Source organism: Passer domesticus, chromosome 1, assembly GCF_036417665.1.
Source record: "Passer domesticus isolate bPasDom1 chromosome 1, bPasDom1.hap1, whole genome shotgun sequence".
NCBI classification, from domain to species: Eukaryota; Metazoa; Chordata; class Aves; order Passeriformes; family Passeridae; genus Passer; species Passer domesticus.
This window is the reverse complement of record NC_087474.1, coordinates 26979490-26997741: the sequence shown is the minus strand read 5'-3', so window position 1 is coordinate 26997741 and position 18252 is coordinate 26979490. Positions and strand designations below refer to the sequence as shown.

General features: G+C 36.3%; 1 long non-coding RNA gene across 10 annotated transcripts in view; it reads right to left on the bottom strand.

Moving 5' to 3' along the window:
- Positions 1–18252, bottom strand: part of LOC135295330 (uncharacterized) — a 298178-nt gene that overhangs the window by 143960 nt on the left and 135966 nt on the right. The window lies entirely within an intron of this gene.

Sequence of the window (18252 nt, the reverse complement as noted above, 5' to 3'; positions counted from 1 at the left end):
TGCAGAATTCTACATGTAGAAAAACCCTAGAATCATAAAAATTTTAAATTGCAAAGTCCTCTGGAGGTAGTGTAGTGCAACCTCCTGTTCAAAAAAACTTAATATAATTTCTGAGAAACTTAATCTAACTTCGTATTCACTTAAGGCTTTGCCCAGACAAGTTTTGAAGATGTCCAGGGCTAGAGATCCCACAGCCTATTATACTGCTTGATCATCCACAGTGAGAAGACCTTTCTTTATGTCCAGTTCTATAGTAGTGTTTCTTGTCCCTCCATCACAGACCTCTGAGAAGAGTCTAATTTTATCTCTTCTATAACTGTCCACTAGGTATTGGAAGACTCAATTTGATGAGCATAAGTCTATGTGTCATATTTAGAAAAGTATTCAAATGCTCAGCTCAACATTATTTTGGATGCACAGGGGAAGGAGAAATGCACAGCTTAACACAGGTCAAAATTGGTCAAAATTTTTCCAGGCACTATAAAGGAATTCTTTTAAAGTTTTACTTCCCTTTAATTCACAAAGCAGTAACAATATCTTTCCTTCTTTTTGTAGGGTTACTTTGTAGAAATAGGAAGGCATTTCATAAATAGCTAATTGGAGAACGTCATATTTGTAATTGAAACAGTCTGAGCTGAATTTGCTGACAGCACAATAAATCATGCCAAAGCTGGGAAACTTGGAATAATATTGCTGGCATGCACAAGTAATAAAAATTTTAAATTTGGTTCTCACATTTTAGAGTATCTAAAATTACTAGTCCATGGGATTCACTACCAAAAAAATCATGAAGCAAGTAAAACCATTCAACATTTTGAATATTTGTGGAAAGGCTGTGTAGCATTCAGCTGCTGTTAGCAGTTCTAAATCCTGCAAATTGTAGGCTTTAGAGTAGGCTAGTTAATTGAAAGATAGAAACAACTTCAGCAATTTCTTCAAATTCAGAAAGATGATTCACTATCAGGAACCATTTTTTCCTGGTTATTCCCTATTACCTGAGAAATTATTTGTGTACAGACATTTGACTGAAAAACAGTTTAGTAATTAAGCCTCAAAGAAAGTCTTAATGCCTATATGTGGTATTTTCACAAGCTGATAGTGAAATTTCCACAGATTCTTCATGGAGCCACTGAGTTCAACACATTAGCTCTTTGTAACAGATTGCATGATGGTACATACTACATCTGAAGCTAAAGGCTTCCTCTTTATCCTCTCTAGTCAAACCTGTCCTAGTTTAATTAAAGGTGTGATTTCAACTCCACAAGACCAGAAATGTGATATCTTTGCCTTCTCTAATTTAATTCACCCTTCACTGGCATTTTTTAGGTAATTTTCATCTCAGGTTAAATCAACATACATCAAGATTGCACTGAGTGCAACCCCATGGATGGACTAACTTAAATTTTAACCATCTGAAACTACATTGGTGAAGCTTCAGTGTGTCACACACTTACAGGTCTGGTAGCTGGAGCAAAAATGAAAAAAAAAAGAGACACTATCTGTCTCTAAAATTACATAGCCAAATGTGAAATTCTGTGTGTCTAAAAAAGAGGCTGTAGAGAAGGTAGACAAAAAACAGAGCATTGCCTAAATAGCATAACAAAGACTTTCAGCTTGTACCATCTGAACCTAATTTTTACTGAACTCCTTGAACATACTTTCACTGTTCTATTTTTCATTCTACAGGCTGTGTCAAATATTAAACATATTAATCCACCTACTCTTTGGTATTGCACAGTTTTCATAGCTAAAGTGCTTAATTAGGCTTTGATTTGCAGTTTCTAATTAGTAGCAGAGGCAACAAGCTGTAGTAACAAGCTGTAGTACAGAACAACCAGATTTAAGGAAGCAAGAGGCATAATAATTTAAATTACTCATACATATTTTTGGATCCTATAAACATAATCATTTAGGAAAAAGATATGACCATATTCTAGGCAAATCACCCAAAATAAAAATATTATAATGCAACTGAAGTTTTAAAAATTAAGCTTAAAAATTCTTGTTTAAAAATCCAGATTTTGAAATAACTTTTAAAATCTGCACTACCAAAACCTGAGAAAACAAGCATAATTTCTTCAAGTGCTTTGTTCTATCTCATAGCAAGGTTGGGATGAGAAAATAGATTTTTGCACTAAACATTGAGAGTATTAACTAAACAGATTTTTGAGACATTACAAGTGTCACTATAAGAATTTCTTCAACTTTCATACCAAGGATCAAGGAGCTCTGGATCTGGCCTTAGATCATCTCAAAAACTGAGGAATGGGGATAGGGATATTTTTTCCTTGTTCTAGTCGCCCGTTCCTGGAGCGGGATCAAATCCTCACTTACAAAGACTTTCATTCATATTTTTGTTATTACTACTTATTTCAATAGTCTTGCTCAGTTCCTTCTTGAACTGCTAAATCCATTGATTTAAGGAGTCAACACTGCCAGTGCAACAGTTACTTTTGCTCTGTGTCCTAAGAAAAGATAAAAGAGACAATCTGAATTACAAAATTCTTCAACTATTGAGTTCACTTTTATTTGCAGCTAAGTAAACATAGCCAGATTTCAAACTGCCTTTGGGTTAAAGGGTTTCTCCCTGTACCACTTCTTGTCACCTCTATCTGACCTCTCCGTAGTCCCTCAATATCTTTTCTGAGACCAAGTAAGAATCACAATTTCATTGCTGAGATCAGATTGTTAATTTATTGGTATAGCAGCACTACAATGTATTCCTTACTATTCCCCATCCAATACTTTATTACCAGAACATCTTGTTTTGATTTTGTACAACTGCTGCTCATTAAAACAGACTCTTCATCCAGCTATACTCCAAAAGAGGCAGGCCTGCTTCCTGAGTTATTACAGGTAATTTGGAATCCTGTACGGCAACTAAAAGGTCTATATAACAGTTCTTGATACATTTAAAGACATCTTTTCTCCTCTCTAGAACAACAAGAAATAAATATTGCTTTCAGATGTCCTACAAGCCATAAATATCAAGCCAAACACATAATCCAGAAAACAATTCAAAGCATAAAGAAAATATGAGAGATGGATTTACTGGGACTGCTCTGACCTATCCACTAGGACAAGAAAAGTGCATGAACTTTTCATTTCAAAGAATTTAGCTCATGCAGAGATGAAGCCACATTGGAAAAAAAACATCAGTTTTATTTCAGGTCTTGATGAGTAGAAGAATGTTTACCTAGGTTGCAGAAACTGGAAAAGTAGGCAGCTGAAGCTTGATGTACCACAGGCACCACGGTGTCATCTCATTCCAGCCAATGTTAACAATGAATTTGGATCTCATAGTAGTATATCTAATAGTCTGACATGACCCATGGCTCTGTGAGCTGTGGACTTTCTAGAGTTTTGAATCTCCAAGTCAGAAGTGGTGTAGAAAGACTTGAAGAGATCAAAAAGGTGCCAAAATCGCCTGTTCAAGAGTTTGTGGAGGTGGAAGACAGCCAGTTGAGGGCAATCTGACTATGATGTAGCTGGAAAGCAGATGAGTACTTCCAACAGCCTGAAACCAAACTGGGTTTCAGTTCTGGGTGGTGCCAAACAGTGTAACAAGAAAGAATGTTTGCAAACCACAGCATGGGAAATTCAGATTGGACACAAGGAAAGATTTTCACTGGAAGGATGAAATCCTGGGGAATGGTGTCTATACATCTTGTGAAACATCTGTTCTTGGAGGCTTGGAAGATTCAAGTCAACAAAGCTAATATGGTTGAAAGATGTCCCTGTGCATAGCAGGGTGTTTGGACTGCGTATCTTTAGAAGTCCTTTCCAACATTTCTGTGTTTCTATGGATCCAAATATGTTTTTTTCTCATTCAAAAAATGTCCTAAATTTACTCTTTCCTGTCCTTACTCATGTAGAAACATCTCTTTCTTACAGAGTCCAAATTGAAGCCAATAATCTTTGTAATACAAGAAATGGGATTGAAATGTCTTCCCACAATTCTCTACAGTACTGCACAATTCCTGCAGACATAACCTATACAAATTAACATTTCCTTATTGGCTCAGACACCAGCAATGGCATTATTGTAGCAAGAAGAGAGTGCAGACACACTTTGCAGCCACCTCTGTGAAGATGTAGCTATATTCTTAACAGAACCTAACACAACTAGGTTGAAGTAGACAGGATTTGTCTACAATAAGTTGGAAATTATTCCTTTCAGCAAGTTTGAAATAGATGCACTCACTGTTAAATGAGGTAAAGTGACAGCAAAAATCAGTTTCTGCTTCAGACATGAATGCAGCTGCCTGGGCAGTACATTTCTCATAACATTCTCTGGTTAGAATTAACTGCCTTTAGATTCTGCCAAAAGTGGTTCAATTATAGTCACCAAAGATTTTCATCCTTCACCTACTTTCACGCATTTGTCATATACTGTGTCTTAATGCCTCTTACAACAAAAATTATTTCTGAATTATTTTCAAACAGAAAGATTTGTCCATTTACCCTCAAGCCCACCATGTCCATCAGAGGAAGAAGCACATCATATGGATGTCACAGTGCTCCCATGCAGTTTACTGTCTGAGTGCAGGCAGAAGTCTGGTGTCAATCTGTGCTACACCGAGAAATCCTTGAGAAAACACAGGCTTTCTCACTATTGTAAGCCCATTTATGTCATTATTTTTTAATTTTATCACTCTTACTAATTCTGGTAAGGACATTTGGGACTCACAAGAGTGGGGGAAGATGTGTTATTAGAAAAATCAGTGCTGCCTTACCATATTAGTGCACCTGAAAGAAGTAATGCTAACATGCAGTGCAATCAGAGACAGACTGTGCCAGTGATGAGCTCCAAATGCTCACCAATGCTTTGTGGTTACTCAGCAACTGAATTACTGAGAATAATGACCCAATTCCTCATAATATCATTATATGAATGTTCAGCTCTCCCTTTGCTGTCTCAGGCAAGATGCTACAAAAAGGGAAATAAATAAAAGATTATGTAACTAGGTAACCATGTAATACTGTATTGCCATTGCTAACAGACCATATGCTCCATGCAGAATTACAAGGCTTCAGGACTCAGGCTTGTCAGGCTCGCTCTGCCTGAACTTCTCTTGACCTGTCTCTGGTTTTGTTTTACCTAGTTTAGATGTGACAGCAATTTCTTGTATTGACCACAAGTCTACGGCTGATTTATTTTACTTTTGTTTATCTTTGTACAGTGCAACTTTATATCCTTTCATTTACAAATCAATAACAAGCAGTTATCCTATGGAAAATGGAGTATTTACAACTCTAGCATGATCACATAGTGCAGAGAAAAACAGGCCCTGAGTGTTGAAGACGAGATGCAGTGAAGAGGGCCACAAGCTGAAGGAGAGGGCACAGGCTGGCATTGGAGGTCCCTTGACTATAAAAAACTTATCCACAGCTAAAGACATGTAGACATGAAGCTGGACAGAACTCATTTTAGGGAGTAACAAAAAACAAGAGTCTAACATAAGGAAAATCACCATATATTGTAAATTTAGGTGTAATGGAAAACTACTGACCAATGAGGAAAAATGAGAGGCATAAAAGTATGTCAGAAAATGTATAAAAATCACTCCTGATCAATCCTAGAACAAGCAAGAAGAAACTAGCTGCACAAACATACTCCTCATGCCATGTCAAGATGCTGACTGTTGACTGTAATGCCTCACCAACAACATCAGCAGGAAACCATCAAGCTCAGCAGCCAGACCATCAGTAGAAATGAGGCTAACACAAGAAATGGAGTAGGAAGTAGGAATTGTACATGTAAAAATTTTACCTGTGTTGTTGTTATCACTTTCTTTTTGTATTAGAACTACGCATAGAATTTCTTGAATTAGATGGTTAAATTTTCACTGATTATAAAAATAAATTCTTGTCTATAAATGGAAATGTTTCTACTGTGCCTATAAACAAGAATTTGAGTGTAGAGAGTGTAGCAATGAGCAAAAAACAGTTTTCTATGTGCTAAAAATGAAAAAATCCACCTTTCTGGAGTAGGAGTACTCCAATTTCCATCAACAATTGAATATACACAGATTATCTCAGCCAGCTAATTTAAAACACAGACAATATTAGTACTCACAATTAGGATGAGCTATGATAGCAGCACTTAAAATGTAGCATGATACAAACAGAAGGCAGGTCAGAAAGTTCTGTTTACATTTCGATAGAACCAAACAACTTGGAAGGATTCAATGATATCAAAGCATATTACATTCAAGCCTAGCTACTAAAATAATTGTATGTTGTACGTAACTAACCTCTAATATTCATTGCTGAGACAGATGTAGCATCACTTCATAAGATTCTAAGAAAGTCCTGGCAGTTTAAAACAATAAGCACATCTTAGGAAGGATAAAATGGACTGAAAACAAAGATTGTATTCCTTCTGCCAAATAGCAGATTCTCATCTGAAACAAAGTGGCACAGAGCCACTGATCTCCATCAGGGGTGATCTGTTACAGGCACAGCAACTCACATGTTGCAGGGCACAAAAACCATCTCTAGTGGCATTTAAGGACAATCCCCATTTCTGTTACTCTCTGCTATTAATTGTTTGCTTGCCTGGTCCTCTCTGTTTAAGACACTACTCCAAACTATAAACAAAACTCATCTGATTCCACAGAGCAATGAGTAAACATCCAAACAAGAAATTGGTTCTGATTTTTAAAACTACTGTAGATCAGTGACACTCAGTACATATTTTCTTGCACTACAAAAGCACTCACTTCTCTTCTCAAATTTGAGTTACCACATAACTCATTGTCCTTTTCATATTGAAAAACTACCTCGGGAAAAATAATAATTTAGCTTGTAACCATTGACAGAAAAAGGCATTTAAAGAAGGTGCTGAAGAGAGAGAAATTTATATAATCTTGAGCCATAAATACATTTTCTGTAGTTTTATGTAACTGTTTGATGAATTTAGGATTACCTTATTAAGAAAATTTCTTCCTTCATGCAATTATTACTACATGGTTACCTAGATGTCTGAAATTCTTTTTGTGTTCATTCAAACTACACCTGATAACAAGGAGAGGAACACACAAAGGTAAGCAGCCTTTCTGATATCAGTTAGAAGAATGAGTTTGCATTTAAGTAATGTACAGATAAAAGAAATAAAATTTTTATATAAACCTGCTAACGTATAGAGCTCAGGCTGTCAGAGTCAGTGAGACAAAAATTATCCATATCCTGTAATTAAACCAGATGAATGATATATAAATTGTGGTCAAAAGTACAGTATGAAGCCTGTCCTTAGCCATATAACAGTATTTTCTGGTAAAACATTGGATATTAACCAAGCAGAAGGTGCCCTTTAGCATAGGGAGACAAGAATTTCTTTTTCATAATATTTCTCTGGGCCAAAAATGCTTCAACTTTCAGAAGTCAGCTACCTGTTTTTCCAGATATAGATTTTTCACTTGTGTTATTTCTATGCCAGAAATTCAGGTCCAGAGATAATCCAATGCTATCTCTGGAATAAAGGGAATGGAGATGCCAAGTTTCTGAAGGTAGATTTGATAGAGTTGAGAAAAAGAAAGCATGTTTCCACTAGTTGCTACTCAACTTCATAACAAGAAAAAATAATGGACCACACAGAACCCTAGAGAAACACCATGGTTTGTCATAATGCTCTTTCAATAATGGGTGAACATTTTTGCCTTTAAGTTGCCAACTCCTCCCTGCTGACTGTAAAGCAAAGCTTTCCGTAACCTCTTGGTCTCAAAGACTGGCACTTAACCAAGCACTTGGTAACCTAAAATGCTATTTGTGTACTCAGGAGAGCATCTCAGAAAAACTTTCTGAACTTGTTTAGACGTTGAAGACACCTTGGGACTCTAGTTTCAGGCTTTTACAGAGCATCAATAGGAGAAAATAATGGTTTTCCATCAAGGTAAGAGTAAGATTGCTTGTCTGTCATTTTGGAAGAGTGTATTTGTTGAAGCACTCTAAGAAAGCAATGTGGGGATGGCATTACTGTCATTTCTCTGAAGCTCATGTTGGTCCTCTCTCAGCCACCACAGCTGCTTCCTCTTCTGCCTTCTGCATTTTCCACTTCTCACTCAAACCTTCTATTTATAACAGAATAAGGCATATGATTTTGTATTGAATCTTAAGTAAGCCAATTTTGTGCCCAAATAACACTGATAATAACACAATCCTGAGTTAAAGCCATCATCTTCTATTTATTCCCAAACTCAGATTTGCACAGGGGTACTGAATTCATTCCCAGCTGTTGACAGAACTGGCAACAAAGTCACTTAAGGTTCTCTACACAAAAAAGAAGGTAGAATCTGATGTTTAGTTTTCCAAGCTTCATTTCTAAAACTCTGTCTTCCCTACACAAAGGAGCAATTTGACTAAGTGGTTTCTCTGTAGGCAGCCTTCAACAGCCTTGTCAGGAAGCAAAAACAAAACAATCAAATGAAGCAAACAATACAATGAGAAATAATGGCTAATAAACAGGGAAGTGCAGCAATCTAATCTTATTATAATTTTCTATTTTTATATGCTTGGGACCAAATCCAGAAGTGATGTGAATCATTCAAGACTGAAATTGGTCCTAATTCTTGCTGTCTAAATCTCTCAGTGAATCAGAGTCAACTGGGATGGGTGGGGGAATCTATCTAGTTGAATATTCACCTCCCAGTTCTTATTTTTGTATAGTTGGGTTTCCAACATGGAAATTGTAAAACGTTTTTTGAAAATTCTAAATGTGCACATATATATATATATATAAGTTCATATCAACATATGTGCACACATACACAATACAATGCATTGGTTTCAAAAGCCAGCTAATTGTTTTACTGTTTTACTCTCCTTGGGATCACTGGAATACCTAATATATACATCAGTATATGGTCAAGGAAGTAATAAGTGATGTTGAGCAGTTAGCACAGCAACAGTGGCATTGTTTTTTGCAATGCACACAGGTTTTACTGAGAAAAACAGCAGAATTAAGGTGTTCCCCACACTTTGTCTGGCCTGCATTTAAATAATTTGCCAATTGTGGGGTCAGCTGTTGTAATATGAAAAGATTTAGGCAACTAAGGCTTTGTTCATAGAATTGTCTAAAAGATAAACAACGTGGCATTTCCTGCATTTTCCCTAACCAACAAGATGAAGAGTTTTATACCTTCTGTTTCCATAATTGTGAACAATCAACTTATTTCAGCAGACACATGGAGAAATACTGCAGTGAGCAAGAGATGTGCACCACCACCAGCTTTCTGGGTGTGCATGTCAGCACCAGTTCTGGGGTCAGATTCTTGCCAGTGCAGTTCTGCTTGTATGCCATTACTGCTTTGCCTTCCTTTCTTATTTCATTCTTGTCACATACTGGGCAATATTTGGTATAGGGGTTTTCTTGTTATTATTTTGAATTATTTTATAGCTCTCTTTCCTAACTCCTTAATAAAAAACCAAAATATTTCAGCAATAAGAATATCGTGTTCTTCTTCATTGTAACTTTAATGGCTGTTGGCAATTCTTTGTTTGATTAAGATTTGCCAAGCATCAGGTAAATTTGGCCCCCACTAATGAATAAAATGTGTCACTTCTTTTTTTCCTGAGTGGTGTCTATCCTGCAAAGAAAAATTGAGCTGGGTGTAGGTAATGCCGAAAGAATAAAGATTCCTTTTGTACTTTTTTGACTTCTGCTTTGTTATGAATCTTTCTCATTTCATGTGACTAGTAGGTGGATTTGGTACTCTGAAGAGTAACCACAATCCTCTCCAAATGGACAACCTCTTAAATTTCTGTCATGACACAATATCCTACCATTGAATTACTTTGGACTTTGTAGAAAAATAGGTCATGATTTGATGATGCTCTTGAAAATGCAGCTAGACTTAACAGAAGTTAGATGATGAATAATAGGGGCAAACCATAAGGATTTCTTCCTGTAGGAACAAAAAAATATGAGAATATCTCCTCTAGAAATCAATCTGTATAAAATTATCACTCTTACTTTGCCTGCTTACTGTACAATGACAGTTCCTATATATAATTGTCTCCAATAACAATATTGGAAACATTTCTACTGGTCAAAAAAATTGTTAGGTCTTAATATCTCTTTGATGGCCTTTGACAAAAAGCGTTGTCTGTTAGCAGAATACAGCATGTTCTTAATGAAACTAAGTGTTCAAGAGGGAGGTGATATCTGTGTCCAGATTTCTCATAGTGTCGTGGGGTAAGGAATCCTGATTTGGCAATTCTAGTAACCAGTCTACCCCTACATATATTTGAATATTCAGAATCAGACTCATTAGCGAATTTTTTGCTGAATTGACTCAGTAAAGGAAGAATTCATCCTAACTATCTCTTTAAATATTTCCAACTATTAAGCATAATTTCTCTGTTGTGTGGATGTTCTTTTACTCTCTCCTTCTTACAATCAGGGAAAAGAGGTATTGATCTCTCTCTAATGAGACCAGTGTGACAGGCAGATAGGTCTTGCTCTTTAGTATCTCAGACTACAAATTGCATAGCCAGGTTAGCTATTGAATAGCATGCATTCATTCAATGACTTCTAATTGTCATTTAAAGCATTCAGTCATAATAATCTCATAAAATTCTCATTAGTTATACCACAGTTACTCTCACTTTAACCTAAGATATGTGGGAGAGAAACAGGAAAAATTATTTGTCATAATTTTGTTTATGAGTTTTGTTTCTAATTTCAGCCAGCAAAGAAGCCTGAACCCAAAGGTTCCTACTCACAACTTTATTGAACTCAAGAAACCCAAGTTATGAGTTCAATAAGTGCTTCCTCTCATGAACACAATGACTTAAATGACTTTGTCTCAAATTTGCTATCTGATACAGCATTCTGCTGTTAGCTTCACTTCAGTCTTTCTATACATGGGTGCTTCTCATAAGCCTTTTGAGTGTTTAATTAGTAGTGAGGAACATTTCTTAGACCTGAAGGGTAAGAGGTGGAAATTGACCATTAAGAAAAATTTTTCCGACCAATATAAAATCATATATTGGTATAAAAGTGAAAGAGAACAGATTTAGAATGGATATGAGGAAGAAATTCCTTACTGGAGAAGTGGTAAAACAGTGGAACAGATAGTCCAGAGAAGCTGTGGATGTCCCATTCTTGGTAGTGTTCAAGGCCATGTTGAATGGGGCTTTGAGAAACCTGGTCTAGTGGAAGGTGTCCCTGCACATGGCAGGGGGTTCTGAACTAGCTAATCTTTATATCTTTTTCAAACTAAACTATTCTACAAATCTATATTCAGGCTTTTACATATAATTTGCTTAAATTTTTATACTGTTTAATATCCATGACTCCTACATACATTAGGAAGATTTTCAGAAAGATTATGCTACTTTTATTGAGACACCATATGTCATGGGATTTATTCAAGGTCTGTACACAATAGTGATATAGGATTTTTACACTTCAACATTAAATATTAAAATTTATACAGTTTTTAGGGATTATTATACAAATGAAGGGACCCCAAGGACAGAATATCAAAGACAACCAAATCTGTAATCACTCCTGCAGAACATCACCCACAAGCCAGGTGCAAGGGAGGCCATTTTAGTCTCTAATCCTCTGTTAATCAGTTTACCAAAAGTAGGCCATATCTATCTATTTATCTAATCTATCTAATCTAGCTGTCCAATCTATCTAATCAATCTATCTAATCTCTGCTGTTATTTCCTTTTTCTAACCTTTCTAATAGTTTTTCTATATGCTTAACACAAGCTATTTACCCAGCTTCATGATAGCTTACACATCTTGTACTTGAAAAATACTAATTCCCTTTTCAACTAAATAAAAAGTCAGACAGAAAGTGGTGCTGTGTCCTACAGGCCTCATATGTCCATGATTTGAAGTACTTGAACCAAGCTCCTCTCTAGAACAGAAAACTAAACCCTTCCTGTCCAATCCAGTTCACAAATGAAAAGATCCTTCTGATTTTATGGTCCTCATTAAAAAACCCATAACTGCAAAACTCTTTTTCTAACAGTGTTTCTGCTGCCTGTTACTTGTTGCTTTTTAGATAAAGGTTGAATTATACGTTCCTTTGAATGAGCTGCCACCTCCACTCAAATTCTCATCAGCATCCTTAAATAAATTATTTCTCATTTGAACCAGGAGAACTGGAATCGTTTGATGACAAATATAGGCAAACATGGCGTGGGGGTGTCCCTGTTACTTCAACCACAAATATCAGATACTTTCTATTTAACCTCTCACCCTTTCAGCTTCCTGGGGGAATATGAGCTAAGGAAAACAGGAATCATTACCTTTTCACCTTACACTTATTATTGTTAATAATAATAATACCTTATATATAAAGGTATATAAGTATATAAAGGTATATAAGTATATATAAAGGTATATAAGTTTATATAAGTATATAAAACTGCCAGTTGGAATGTACACTGGAATAACACTCACTCCATTAAAATAATACATGAGTGTCCTGGTTATGGCTGATACATATCATCAGAACCTTGAGAATACAAAGTTTCATTTTTTTAAAAATCACTGGGATATAAGTTATTGTTATTTTTGTCAATGTTGAATTTTATGGTCATTTTCCACTTGTTTTCAATCCAAATATTTATTATTAATATGTGGGAATGTTAAGCCCTTTGTCAGATTTTGACACATTCATCATGTTACACATTCATACACCTATTATGAACCTTTATAACCAGCCAGCCTGTGAAAGCAACATTTTGTAAAAAGACTTGATTCTCAATGAACCTGCCTTAACAGAGAGTATAGAGAGATCAACTTGGTGCAAGAATTTTGTCTTTAATTCAGTGGGAGAAGCAGCCTGCTGTTTTAATGAATAACCACTAATGACTGCTACACTAGCAGATATTGATTTCAGTGGGGGCTACTTGTCTCCTAGGCTGACATTTAATATCTGATAAAGGGAATAGCCTGCTGACTGACTTCAGTAAAAGCATTACATTAGGACTTCAGCCAACCTTGTTGGTATTAGTAATTCTCCTTGCAAAAATCTTTCAATCAGCATTATGAAAAGCTAAAAGCAAGGCAAAGTTTGACTTGGCAAAATGAGAGTGAATAGAATACAGAACAGGGAAAAAGCCTCAACAGTTAATTCTGATAGTTTTCTGCACTTCACATAATAAGTTAAGAGATCTCCTAACAGAAAGCATCCTGTCCTGATAGTGTTGCAGATACACTCTGCACTCCCACGTCACTTGTTATGACTGTGTCAGTGTAGAGACTTCTGTTCAGATAACAGGATAAGAGGAATAACAACTGTCTTGTCCTGTAAGAAGCAAAAAACATAGATTCACAGTACAGTACAACACATTGCTTTCCTCTGTTTAAATCAAATGGGCAACTCTAGTTTGACACCATTTTTTTGTTCATCTCTCTATTACACTCAAAGTATGACTCCAGTCTTAACTGGCATTTTTTTCCTTACTTTGGTAGTTTTCATTCAGCCTTATTTTAAATATTTCCTCTGCTCTGGCTACTAAGAACATGCATTACTTGTTTACATGACTAAATCTAAAACTGAAAGTTTAAGAGTTGAAACAGAGAATATGTAATTTTTGTGATGAATGTAATTTCTTTTCTGTTTTTTAACGCAGTCAAAACCATCCAACTCCTATAACGTAGAAGCTGGCATCAACTTTTCAACTGAGGCTATCCTGCACCTAGAACTGGATTTCTCCACCTTCAGAGTCTGATTCCCAGAATTTCTTACCATCTGCCACAAAAAGGCTATCACAGTAAATTTCCCTGTTTTTGCCTTAGAACAAGGATAGTAAAAAAGAAAAGACTGCTATAGTCTTCATGAGATAGGCCAGTACCTTGCAATGAAGGGATAAAATTTATCTGAATGATGAGAAACCATGTTGAATGCCACTTTTTCTAGTTTGGTAGAAGATGAAGGATACAGGGCTTTCAAATTTGAGGGAACTAACTCAATAATAATTTTTATGTTTTAGGAACTAAATACATCACAACTGAATTCTCTCTTTTAATTTCTTTTGCTAGGAGGATTAAATTAGCCAGGGCTGTGAACTTTAGTGATGACTGTAATAGGATTTTCTTATTTTGAGGTTTTTATTTGGTTGCTTTACCTTTTGTCCACTTATTGTGCCTCTCTTCTCTAAAGGAGCAACAAGATGAGATTAATTTCTGTGGGCCAGGGGTCAGGCACTTCTTCAATTCTTATCTGCTCAAGGCTACCAGGCAGGCCAGATAGGAGACTCACAGCAAGGACTGTGTGCAGCTGGGTGCACACAGCAGAAGCCAAAGGCTACAGTGTGTAGTTTGCTGCCACTCAGAAAGCTACAGAGGCGGCTGGAAATCAGAACCTTCCACAAAGTTGGGAAAGAAAAATGCTTATAAGACCCCTGCATCTGCTTCCCCTGACTTACCCTGAGTTTTCAGCTTGAAACAGTTCTCTTGCTAGTTTTCTCTGAATTGTGTTTCCAGTGCGTCTGTATAATCATCAACATAAAACTTTTCCCCTGAAGTGTATTTTTTCATTGCTATGCCCTTATGTAAAACTCATCTTTTGATTTTGTTCATGCTACCACAATGCTAATAGCATTTTAACCCACTTTGCACTGTCATGAATGATGACAAAATAGAAAGCAGTGATAAAACATCTCAATAGATAGGTTTCCTAGGAAATTAAGATTAGAGAAGGTTTTTCAGAATCAAAATTTTAAATTAATATACAAACAAAAAGTAAATGGTTACAAAATTTTTTCTTTCCCATGATGGTTCTAATGGGATCTCCTCTGAGAATTTGCTCTTATCATTGGCCAGAAATCTCTATGAATGTCCTCTCCACTTTACTATGTATTGTAATAATCTCCTGTTCTTCTGTTCCAGATTAACAGGCAAACGGGAAAAGAAATAATATCTTTTATACAGAAATGTATATAACAAGTTTTCTTTTCTATCAAGTTTTAAGAGGTGAATTTCTTGGAATTTTGTCATAAAAATTTGCCAGTGAGTCTGGTTTTTATTTATAACAAATAAAACTATATATAAAACCCCCAGAGGAATACTGCAAGTGAAAGGGTAAATTCCATTTCTGGGACATACTGTTTCTGATTTTAACTTCATTTTCCTAACAACAGTTGAAGAAGTTCTTAATGAGGTTGACATAAATACATTTTACCGAGTTAGAGCAGCCAATCAGATATAAAAAATTTTTTAAACTAATGTACCACAAAAAAGACCATTTTCTAAATTGGATTGAACCAATGATGGCCATGATATCTTTTAGTATAACAATAGTTGTTTCAGTATAACTTAAACATACAGTGTGGTGGGGCTCTGTTTGATTGTTTCTAATACTTTAGGGCCATGAAACTCTCATGTCTGAACTCTTCTCTAAGACAAACTCACTGAGCCTTACTGCAGTACCAAGTGCAGCCTGATGACAATTTCATCCTTTACAAAAACAACCAGCATTGATGTTGTGTGCAAAAGTGGAAAATTGTTCTCAACATATAAGGATTTCTTACCAACACTTTTGAAAATATGAACCTTTTCCAGTATTTGAGTTACTAGTTCTAAACCAGACCTTGCTGTACTGCTGTATTCATATACTGCTAGGCTAAAAGCTGACAATTATCTACTTCCATAATCTTGATCCTGTGCTAACTCTCCTCAAGTCATCACTAAAAGATCCCTAGGAACAAATTAACAACATTCATTTTCCTGGGCCTCTCAAGGCAGGTGAGGTTCACCAGGTAGTGACCCTGGACCACCCCCACTATTCCTTCAGGACCTCTTCAACTTTGGAGAAAGGGCTGTTCTCACACAGGAATGAAAGGCAGAACTGGAAATACTCTGCATATGAGGCCAGACTCCATCTTGTGCAAGGGCTAGTTCAGTGTTGTTTCACTGCTTTAAAAAGAAAAAACAGGTGGTGTGAGTTATTATTCAGTGTGCTGTGAAGTGATCACAAACGTGACACATTTGACTCATTTTCACATGCTCTCTTCAGAGTTTTTACTCTTTCTTCTTGTTCTTTTGGTTCTTGTAAATCATAAGATTGTGGTTTTTGCAACATATGAGGAAGAAAGCTATTTTTTCATTCATACATCATGAGTAGGAGGTAAGTGGAAAAAGGCAGATCATTTCTCAGGCACTTCAGCAGATCATTAAATAGCAAAATAAAATATTTTTCTAAGTTTCAAGAGCTGATAAGAGAGCAGGAACAAATAACGAATCTATATATTCTGCAAAATCTAAATATCAGTCATTGTAAAGTTTCCTTAAATTTTACTGAATATTACAGATTAATAGGTTTTTTTTTTCTGTTTTAAAATGCAATATATAACAGAGTTAAAGCAAGTAGCACCTAACTAACAAATCTGCACAATGTACAAGGGAGAAAGAAACTCCGTGTGAGAATGAATGACAACAGAAGAAGCACTTGGATATTTACCAGAAACAAATTAAATGCTCACACGTTTTTCTACAGCCGACTTCTCTGTTGAAGTACGCTATCTTACAAGATTTCTCCCATGCAATTCTTCCTGGCACGAGGATTTTGATCCAAAACCTGCTAAATCCAGTCCTAATCTATAGATTCGCTGAAGATCAGGCCTTATACAAGCAGAAAAAGATTTCTGAATTTCTTTTAACACTTGCATTGTAAAGGCATTTCAATCTGTAGGACAAAGACCCCCAAAAGAGCCATCTATGATTTGCAGTTTCTAATAACTTGCTCTAGGAGAGCAGGAGAGCTTTACATCTCATTTTTTTTATATTTGTGTCGTCTCTTGAGAGCAGTTCCCAATATGAGCAACACTCCCCTATTTTCATAACATTTCAGAAATGTGCTGGCCTATTGCCCCTTCCACCTCTCTGTCCTCAGGGCACTGTTCAGCTCAAATTGTACTGCTGAGAGTGAATTAGGCCCAGAGCACTTTGCTATCAATATATTAGCTAAGATCCACATGTTATAACTCAAGCATGGAAAGTCTCTATCCTGCAATGTTACTATGCCCCTGGGCTTGCAGCTAAGCACTTTGCCATCTCAAGCACTCCTTCCATTAGCTATGAAGCTTAGGATTCTTTGTTGATCTTTTTTTTTTTTCTCCCTTTTCTGACGGTTTGTGCCTTTGTCTTGTTGTTGTTTTCCTCTTCAGCTTCTGGCATCCTTCAGCTATGGAAAGATACAGATTTGTTTAAATGCAGTAAGGCTGCTGCTTCCAATGAATAGTTTGCAGTGCTGAAAATATGAGTCTCAAAGTGCTCCATTAGTGAAACTTTCTACAGTCAGCTGTCACATGGGTCTAATACCACCAGGGCTGCTTTTTATGTTTTTCCTTCGAGTTTGTGTACTCTGAAAAGTGCCATAACTCTTCTCTCCTTCTCAAGTGTGCCTGGCAAAATTTAAAAAATCCGGATCTTTCTTGGTTAGAAAGCTGGAATCTAGGAAGAATGCACACTAACATGAACAATAGTTTGGTTGCATATTCAAAGTATGTTTTAAACAGGGCTCTCTGCATGTTTTGCAAACATTAATTAATTACTCTTTCTGTGAGGCACACACACATCAGGGTCTAAATTATATAGCTGAGGAAACTGAGGTTCACCAAATGTCAAGGCCTAGCATTTACAGAGGCTGGGTACCCACTGGTCCCAACAAATGAGAATTAAAAGCACTGAGTACTTCCTACAGGGAAAATACCTTCCTACAGGGCTACCCAGATCTGGAAACAAACCAAGAGCCCTAACTGCAGCCTTATGTTCATTGTTTTTCCCATAATTAAAAGAAAATTACACTGGTCATGATGCCTGCCTCCATCCACTTAGGAGATCTTCAGTTACTGACCATGGCCAAATCACCTACTGCAACAGCTGTTTTAGCATAGACAAGCCAATGCTTATCAGGGACTGTAAAGTTTCTGTTTTCAAAAAGAAGCATCAAGAGACTGATCTCCATGATTTAAAAAAACCAGAAAAGTTAAATCCTGTCCAGTGAAAACAAATAAACAAAATTTTTCTCATCTCTCTGACAGTATTCCATGTTCATGGCAAAATACTCTGCTTGAAGTTCTGCATCTAACAATATTTCAGGAAAGGGGAATTTCAAGGGTAATTTCTTTTTAAGGTAAGACAATTCCACTTTGATCTTAAATGCTTTATGAAGCAGGTAAAAGTCAGAGCAAAGTCCTCCCTAGCTGCCCAAGAATTAAGGTGTGATCTGCTTTAGTCTTTTCTGTGCTAAGAGGTATTTGCTTGGAATAAAGCCTGGAGTT